Here is a 10,515-nt window from a genome sequence, read left to right as displayed (position 1 = left end):
ACTTTTCAGTAGGATGTGATTTTCCTGATAATTTACTGAAGGAAAACTGCTAATAGAATAATTCCGCAATAAATGTTACTCAATACAGGAGTGACCAAACTGCTCTTTCTATCGCTTAGAGTGCGTGCTAGTTATCTAGCAGGTTCAGGATCGCTCACTTTTCTCCTGTGGTGTGATAACCAAAAATTGCTGAGAGATTATTCAATTAAGAAGTCCCTCCACCAAATTCTCACTAATTCTCACTATGACACTTTTGTTCAGCTGTGTCTAACTGACCCTAACTCACGCTTAGAGTGACGTGCTAGTTTTATATTAGCTAACAACTAATATTTGCATCTTTTGGAGCAAACGAACCAACCACTGGTGAGGAGAATTAAACCTTTATTTCTACCTGAGGTTTGAGAGGGGGCAGAAGCGGCGGCCTTTTATGCTTTTCAGAGGCCTCTCTACTCCCACGCCTCGCACTAGTTACATGTGCTACATTTGTATTATAGATAGTTCTAGAATGATATAGGGGCTTGGGCTGTGTAAGCTTAATAATGGACTTAGGACATGACTCAGCAATAAGTAATTCATTTCTTTGTCTTTTGGGCCGATCTCAGCGGGATCTTGTAGCGCTGAAGCTATGCTCTACACCGCCTTAATTACGAACGGTTATCTTTAGAAATGACTCGGCTATAAAGGAACTTTCTAGGCTGTTCTCTAATTGACCCCTTTTTGTGAAGCCACATCATTACTAATGTTCTAGAGCCTTCCCAATTAATTAACTGATCCGCGGACTTCTGAATCACTTTATGCTTATGATCCGAGATCCAGATCATCAATCATTCCTTTGTTCCGATTTATTTGAGCTTGAAATCAAAAAGTTTTGATGAATCATGGGAAAATATACAAGATCCGGTTTTTTAGCATTTTCTCCTCTTCTGATGCGATCAAAAACTGTCCGCCCGCGCCGGGGAATACTCTATCATATGGTATTCGGTCCGCCAGACTTCCGGGCGCCAATATATTTCCCTTGAGTCACATTACTTTTTGTAAGAATTAGCAAATAAATATATATGAATTATAAGGTGTTTCGCCGTTTGAGCGATATCTCCGTCAGTTTTGAAGCTTTTAGAATGAAACAAAACCGTGGATAAAGTTAAGAAACAGTCCTTTCAGATGGTAAAAAGATTACAGTCAAAAGTTTACTGGTTCCCGAGATATTCACATTTCTTTCCCAATGTTCCCTCTTATTCTGCCGTCTATGTGCTATTTTCTTGTTGTAGGGTTATATTCTTTGAATATTACACCTATGCCAAGTTCTAGGCATGATTGTAGTAGATTAAATCTCATGCTACATGGGTGTAGATAATTTATAATGATCTTCTAATGTCTGTCCAGTCTCATAAAGATCATGAGATCTGTTAAACATCTGAACTTGTCACCTGTTTGTTGACTATTCTGATAGATCATTGTTTTATTCTTTGAATATTATTTCTCCTACAGCGTGTGATTGCTTGACAGGTCAAAACAGTGCCCCAGCTCGTGAGGACGACGTGATTAAGACTTGTTGGGTTATCCACTAAGGATTCTCGCTGAGACGCCTGGTGCGTCATCCTAGTGGAACGCGCTGACATCGGTAGATGGGCTACTGGCAAACAACATAGCCCATGCAGGTATGCTGGCTCAGGGAGTTGACAAGCGGGGATTGCGGGGAGGTCCAACCAGTTGTATGAGGATGTCGACTCATCTGCATGGTGCAATGTACTAGCGGGACGAGTCTTAATCAGTGTGTGTGCTGATACCGAGTGGTGCAACCACTGCCAGTGCGCTGCCTCGAGAAGGGAGTGCATAGAAACAGTCAATAGGCCTACAAGAGTAGATGAAGGGGTCGGCTTGACCGCTTGGCATGATGAACGGATGTGATTCGTCACGATTGGTCGACTGGTCAGGGCTGAGTGACACAGATGGCACGAACACCCAGGTTCGAGAACGCAGGATGTAAGAACAGCCAGATGGTCCTTGTTTGATTCTCCTACCCCTGAGTAATCTGTCTCGCGCGAGTATGCCGACTCGTTCAGACGACGCAAGGGATCGGCCAGAAGGTTCATCCGGCGATATGCTAAGGTCAACAGATGGACCACCACTGAATTGTACGACTCAAGTAGACATGCTAGCTCAAGGGTATGGTGTGAAATGACAGTCGACGGGTTCGACTGGCCCAGCGAAGATGTCAACTCTATCGCACAATACGCTGCGGTGACAGTATGCATCGTGCATAGTGGGTGCACCATGGTTGAGCATTGCAGCTCGCGTGAACACTCTCGTTCAGGAGGATGACGTGAAGGGGTGTCCAGAGGAAACGACTGGGCGAGAGGTAACGTCGATTTGGAGGCATGACACTTCATGCTGACGTAGTGTGTCATACTTGAATCATGGACCACACCGGGCAATGTCACCGGCTCAATCGCTTGGCCCATCAAATTGATGGAAAATGCAGCATTCGATGAGCCAGCCATGGCTGAATGATACCGTTCACCTAGCTCATATGAATGATGTGGGGGATTCGCCAGAGAATCCGACCTGACAAGCGGAGATAGCAGTTCACGGATCCAACCGTCAATGGACAAGGTGATTGGGAAATGGCTGCCCTTGGCGTCAGTATCGTGCCTTGACCACATTAGTGTCATAATCTGAGTTCCACCCAGCTGGGGGTTAGACATGATGACTTCACAGCGGAAAACTTTGTTGAGCACCTGTGGTGATCCAGCACTGACTGGATGGTACGGATCATACCAGCCTCCCAGCCCACGAGAGTGACGGGAGTAAGCTGCCGGATGGCCCAACAAAACGGACAAGAGTGTCGGGCCGTCTAGTTGCATCACACTTGATGGGTCATCGGTCAAGGGGTCTGGCGACTTGGGAGTACAGTGCAAAATAGTGACCCAAGGGACCGACTGGGCCAGTGAGGGTGCCAGCTCGATGGCGTGACACGAGTGTAACTGGACTAGCGATAATGTCGAATTGACGACACGACGTGCTAGGCTGGTGTATCGAGTCATACTCGATGGAGAGGTCACATCTGAGCAACGCGACTCGTCTGAACTTGTCGACTCTGGTGGTTGCCACAAAAGACCAACAGGGAACCACCTGGGTGGGTTCCACGAAGGTGTGACCAGGCATTCCGGTCGTCCCATTGACTTCAGTTCGACTAGGTAACATGACGGATTGTGGGAGCAATGGATCACTCCTGGAGAATGGGCCATGACTGGACGAAACGGCTTAGTTGGACGTGCCAGCTCAGGTAAGTGCCACATAGGAGTAGCCATTCGACCTGACAGGAGGGTCGAGCTGCTGGAAAGTGCCGCACTTGGCAAGCTGACCACGACTGAGTGATCCAGCACATGTAAGCAGGATGGTTTGAGATGACATCGTGAGGGTATGACTGGTGAATCCAGCAGGGCAATCAGGAGCATTGATCTAACTATATAACACACCATGTTAATAGCGTAGGTTGTGCTCAATGACCGGGCCATGACCAAGTGATGCAGCTCCTCTGAGTGTATTGGCTCAGGCGGACACCGTGAGGGACCAGTGAGGGAAACCAGCTGGCCAGATCATGATGTTAACTCGGCCATGGAAGGTGTCAAGCTGATTGGGCATGCTGGCTCCGATGAACGTGGCCCCAGTGGATGCTGCGAAAGAACAGACGATGGGCCCATCTGGATATTTGGGAACGTCGATTCCGCTATGTGTCGTGCTGTACCGCCAAGGTTTGTTGTACCAGATAGACAGGACATGTCTGATTGCAGCGATTTGAGCGAGTATGACAGCCCAGGCAGGCCTTGTGAGCTATCAGTCGAGAGGTTTGCCTGAACAGGCGAAAGTGATGGTTTGACTTTGTGACATGATGGGCTAATGGCAGCCATTGTGTTTGTTGAATGGGCCGTAACCAAGCGAGGCAGCCCGAACGGGGACACTGGCCCAAGTGATTGTCGTGGAGATGCAATCGGGCGATCCAACTGTGCTGGCAATGACAACGATTCTGCCTTGCTACAGGTTGGGCTAGCGAAGTACCCTGTGCATGGCAATTGTGCTGCGACTGGACAAAGTTGCACTGTTGGGCGTCCCGGCTCCAGTGAGTGCTGCACAGGAGTGGTCATCTGATGAGAACGGGGCATCGGGCTGTTGTAACGTGTCGTATTGGATGTACAAGCTGCAACTGGACCATCTGGTGCTGAGGACGGGCGCAGTGAGGGCAACTCCAATTTCACTGCAGTGGGCGATATCGCAACGACCTCAGGTGTACAAGGTCGTACTGGTACGAATGAGGGGTTGGCTGTGACGATACGGGAGCTCGCTGCTCGGGACTGCATGAGGGCAAGGGCCTCCTTAACACTTTTGAAATGTAGAACAAAATCAGCTAGTTTTCGCTGTAAATAGTTCCAAGTTCGATGTAAAGTGCTTAACTCGGTCCAGCCCAATGTGATCAACGTCGTAAGGATGATCTGTCCTGTGTCTGCCTTGAACATGGCAGGGATGAGATTGGAGTTGGAGATGGTTTGGGTGAACCGGTCCATCGCTTGAAGGATCAGTATCAGCTGTTGACCGCACTCGTCCGTGATGCGGTAAGAGGTTGAGGAGTCTGTAGCCAGTTTGCGGAATGACTGAACCTCTATGTCGTCTGGGCCCAGCTGTTGCCACTCATGTAGCAAGTCCATAGGCGCGCGCTCATAATAGAATCTCCATGGTGATGAAAACTCGTCTAATGCGCGCTTTAGTGGGATGGTGGAATGCTGGTAGTCTGAGTTGACGGCACCCAAATTAGATGAGTAATCCTCCTGTGTGTGAGCTCGAGGTCGCACGATTGAGTTTGATGCTGGTGCGACTGGGGTTGGGGCACCAATGTTACAGGAATGGGTTCCGGGGAACCCAACCTGAGCCGTTCTGCTCACAGATAGAGGTGACTGCGTAGCCGTTGAAGGGAGAGCAGGAGGAGATCTGAGACCAGGTGTACTAACAGTAACTTGGCACTCCGAGGAGCGTACCGGCAGCAGGTGTGGTGTCATGCTAACGGTAACTTGGCACTCCAAGGAGCGTACTGGCAGCGGGTGTGGTGTCATGCTAATGGTAACTTGGCACTCCGAGGAGCGTACCGGTAGCGGGATTTGTTGGGACAGGCAGGTTGGTTGACCAGTGCACGGTAGTGAGTGACCATGGGAATTTGGGCCCATGGGTACGTGGCCAGGCATCCTGGGGCTGCCTGGGTCACTTCTCCCTCCCAAGAAGGGAGGATGGGTTGTAGGACTCAGTAGGGTACTACAGGAAGGGTAGGAATGGGAGCTCAACCACCCAGTGGGGGGGTGGGAGCAGGAAGGGTGAGGTCCGGTGTCTGAGCACTCACCGGGTCGTTGAGGTTTCCTTGTCATATCCATACAATCCTGACCTCCGCTCCGGGTTCCCGGAACTCCGCACTCCGACTTCCGGAGCCCTACTTCCCTTCCGTCACCTTCTCCTTGCCGACTCCCAAGAGGTTATCCCACCTCCAGCTCGGACACCACCTTCGGTCCGACTCCGGAACATTCCGGGTCCGACCCCAACCTCGACACCTTCCAGATGAGTACGCAAAACCTATGCTCCCGACTCTGGACCTCCGCTCCGGTATCCCGTTCACGTCTCGTCTCCGGAACCTCCGGTCTTAGCTCCGACCTCGGACTTTGACCCCACCTCCGCTTATACCCATCGTATTGGTTAGCTCATTCCATTTAATTACCTTTGCCAATATTCCGGAGTTTAACCTCCGAGTTCGGACTTTCCGGACTTACTCCGGACCTTGCAACTATTGCATTGTCCATTTCAATTCCGCTATTCTCCCTCACTCCTATTTGGGCTGCTGCTTCCTTTCTATTCAGTCAGCTAGCCATTCCCGACTCCCATCCTCCTTCCTTCCTTCTTGGGCCTTGGCCCTTCATTCCTCCTTTGGGAAACACCATTGAGTCAAACACTTGACCCTCGGTGTTGTTCCTCTTTCCATCTCCCTTTGTCTCCTTTCGTCCTACCCTTGTTCCTTTTGATTCCGGACCCCTCCTTATATACAATGTACCTAGTAACTTGTAACCTCAGTCCGAAATCAACTTGAATTCCCCCCAAGAGACTTTCCCTCTGCTAGATCCGAAATTAGGGACCCCTAGGACAACCAGCAATGGCACAGCGCTCCGCATGAGTTGCTGAGGCCAAGGTCCTTCCATGATAAGTCTCCGATTCCATTCCGGAGTCGTCCGAATCTCCGCGTTCTAACATTCCTCATGGATTGTAAGAATATTGATGTAGACATCAATATGGACCAAGTCAGATGTTACAGGGAAGGTTTACAGGTGGTGGCACACTGGGATGACAGTTACAATCACTGGGTGATAGTCTGAGATTGTATATTTGATAAAGAGAACAGTTCCGGCATCTGCCTTATACATCATATGACTTCTAACTATCTAATATAAAAATCATAATGGTCAAAGGAAGTCCCTTGAAACTCAACAAATCCCCCAGCCAGCACCAAAACCCAGTGGGAAAGCTTGGCATGGGGTTTGACAAAGAAATAAAGTTGAAGGGGCTAAGGTTTGATTGTCTATAGTCATGGACCATAAGATTCTAGGTCCATTCCCATAACACCGGACTTGGAGTTGGGCCAGAGTCGGGCATGGGAATGGTAGCAGCCCGGTGAGGGCCAAGTGGGCAGAGTAGAGGAGTCATGCTTGGTGTGGTGCCAGAGGCGGACTCAGGGTGGGGAGGTTGGTGTGGCAGTGGGGGAGCTGGTCTAGTACTGGGGAACCATGGGCAAGCAGGGGGTGAGCGGGGGGCCATCAGGGATGAAGTTGGGGCTCATGCTCATGCTTGTGCAGTGGGAATGGGCTCAGGTGGCATTGGGACAGGCCGGGAATGGGCTGGAATGCATGGCTGTGACAAGCATACCAGTCAGCATTACACTGTGGAACACCTCGTTTTCATTGATGAGACTGGTTGTAATTGAAATACTTCTTCACATTCCCACGGCTGGGCACCATCTGGTGATTGATCACGTGGTCAGGACTTTTTTGTGCGAGGTACTAAGTAAGTACCCGATATACTCCAAATCTGTGTTTCATTACTGATCCCCCCTTCTCAGGTACTCTATACTGCCTGCACTCACTGTTGAAGGCATCCTCCATGTCAACATTCAGGAGGGTGCCTATACAACAGCTACATTCAACGATTTTGTCTGGTCAATCCTCCTCACATGAACAGATTTCCCCTCCCTTGGTCCATTCTTGTTATGGATAATGCATCAATCCATAAGTCTGATGAGCTGGAGCAAATGTGCACCAACCAGTGCATATGTTTTGTGTTTATTCAAGGTTGATCTCATTGGCTCCAGAGGCATCCATCTTGTTTTCCTCCCCCCTTACTCCCCTGACTTGAAGAGGCTTTCTCTTCAATCAAACATTGGCTGCATCTCAATAGGAATCGTGTTGACACCATGCTATCCAGGGGCAATAGGGATGCAGTAAAGGCACTGCTTCTTGAAGCTGTGTATTCAGTTACTGAACTTTCAACATGCAGCTGGTTTAGCCACTCAGGTTATTTGGCTTAGAACTGTGTATTTAAGTTAAATAACAAATATATTTTCGAATCCATTACTCTACATCAGATTTGGGGAAATCATCTGCGGAGCTATTGCTGCAAAGATTGAGAATGACAGGATCCTTCCTCCTGGGGACAGGGGAAGCTGAAAGATCCATAATGTTGGTTCTGACTCAGGATATGCAATGATGGAGGAAGGGTGGCATTATGGGGTCGGAAGAAAGGATTATTGCATCCTTTTTTGCTGGCATTACTGGGTCAGAAGAAAGGATTATTGGTTCCTTTCCAGGCTGCTGTTTTTCTGGTGTGACTTCAAGCTTCACCTTCTTTATTGGAGTGGTCAGTGTAGTTGTGGTTTTGGAGTCCGTAGGAGTAATTGGTGGTATGTCATCACATAGATTCTTTGCGTTGTTTCTCATTGATGGCCTTAGTCTGTTTCCCCAGAGCTGCCACATCAAACCAATGATGAGCTGGGGGGTTGTGCAGGTCAACACCAGGGGCATTGTCAGTCTATAATAAATGTAAGACTGATGTTAGTGTGATTGTGTGAATATTACATACCCATTGTTGTGCCCATAAGGAGATCATTGCATTGCTAAGGTGGAGATGCTTTCCCCTTGCACATGTATGTGGCCAGCAATAACCACGGCATTTCTGACATTCCCACTGCTTTTCAAGCATAGTGTACTGTTCAGAGGCCGGGTTTGTCATATCCATCCATGGCCATCACCCTCCACTTCCTCCATTCCTTCCAGATTACCTCCACTCCTTCATCACTAACCTCGGAGCCTCCATATTCTGCAATCACCTCCGACTCCCTCGATGGTCACCACCCCCTCAATCCAATATATTACCTACACCTTCCTTAGTATGGAGCCCTGAAGGCCTCCAGACAGCTCTGACATCCGCTAGTGCACTCCCACCTCCACTGGGCAATTTAGTTGCTTGCCCTGCAAGCCTACCTTCAGGCCAATCCCTCCTTTCCATTTCTGGGTTATAGCCGTCACTCTGCTAAAACCCGTAACCCAACTTGTCGGTGATATTCAGTCAGCTAACATGTAACTCCATTAGCTCCGCTCTGCTCGGTCCCGTCATTCACAGGCCCACCCCCCAAGTAACTATATATACATAACTTGTAGATAGGTTACACCCTAGTGATAAAATCGACTAGAGTTTCCCTCTTTCAAGTTCTTGTTGCCAGTAAGTAAATTAGGGCACAGACATGTAACTAGGCACAGCGCTCCTGGTCTAAGTCGCTGAGGCTGAAGCCCTCCGCCATGGAGATGTTTCCTTCATCTTGCATCCGGTCTCTGACAGGGTTGGACTGAATAGCATCATTGACCACATTGGATCAATGACCTTTTCCATGCTTCCCAAGGTCCTCAGCTTTAGGCACTGGTTTCTGGTGAGTTGGTGTATCAATGTGTAAATATCATATCACATGGACTTTGTTTTCGAAACTTACCATGTTGACAATATATAATTTTTTGCTCATTCGGGCCTGGGACATGCAGCCACAAAGTGCTCCCAATGCCTTGTCCATATGATCCACAGTCCCTAGTTGGGCTGGCATATCTTTGCATTGCTTTCTGTCAAAAGTTTGAAGGTAGCCAATTGCATGCTTGGTGACATCAACACCCATTCCTTCTTCGACCTTGCAGAGTGCGAATGTGGCAGTGTTATGGGAATGGAGAATCTTATGGTCCGTGACAGGCAACCAGACCTTGAGGCCCTTTGCTATGGAAATGGGCCTAGACTCCTATAGACCAGGCACACAGGTAAGATATTTCTTACTTCTTCTCACTTCATTCTCTGCCAAACCCCATGCCAAGCTTTCCCACTGGGTTTTGGTGCTGGCTGGGGGATTTGTTGATTTCCAAAGGACTTCCTTTGGCCATTATAACATTTGTATTAGATAGATACAAGTCATATGACATGTATGGTAATTGCCGAGATGTTTTCTCATTATCAAATACATAACCCAAAAACCTTGTACCGCGATTGTAACATCCTCACCATTGTGCCACCACTGTAAACTCAACCTGTAACCCTGGAACCATGTCCACCTCCCTATTCCTCCTCTCCATGACAAAACTGCAATGAGGAGGGCATTCCCATGCCCAACCTCCTGCTGTCCACTCCCACCAGTCCACCGGGTGGTCGAGTGGTTACTCCCATCCAACCAGAAGTTCCCTATCAGGAACTGTAGCCTATCCCACCTCCTCAGGAGAAGGATACAGTCCAGGCAGCTCCAGGATGCCTGGCCACGCACCCGCGGGTCCCACTTCCCACGGTCACCCACTACCGTGCACTGGTCCACCAGCCCGCTTTCCCCAACAACTTCCGCTACCGGTACGCTCCCATGAGCGCCAAGTCACCGATAGCCACCAACTGGGTGACTCCCTTTGGGAGTCCCAGTATCCCTCACTACCAGTACGCTCCATTGAGTGCCAAGTCACCACTAGCCAGACACTCCCAGCACACCCGCTACCGGCATGCTCCCAGGAGTGCCAAGTCCCCGTTAGCAGACAGCCAGGTGGCTCCCTCAAGGAGCCCACATCATACTCGCTACCGGTACGCTCTCAGGAGCGCCAAGTTACCGTTGGCTGACACACAGGTTGTACTCCCATACCCTCATCCTATTCTGCTCTCCCTCTGATGGCTACGCAGCCACCTCCATTAGTGAGCTGAACGGCTCAGGTTGGGTTCCCCGGAACCCATTCCTGTAACAGGCAGAGCAGTCCATGGGTAAATAGAGACTTGCTTCCATAGTGACCTTGCTGGGATTCAATGTGTCGCATTGATAGCAGATTTCGAGTAGTTCTGCATGCAAGCTAGTGATGAGTGAAAATTTGAAGTTAAAAAAATCACATACCTTCTGTTTTGTTTGGAGACTTTGATGGCAGCTGGGCATTA

Source organism: Cantharellus anzutake (genome assembly GCF_015039405.1).
Source record: "Cantharellus anzutake strain C23 chromosome Unknown EI90scaffold_64, whole genome shotgun sequence".
Taxonomy (NCBI): Eukaryota; Fungi; Basidiomycota; class Agaricomycetes; order Cantharellales; family Hydnaceae; genus Cantharellus; species Cantharellus anzutake.
Note: the sequence above shows the minus strand (reverse complement) of the source record.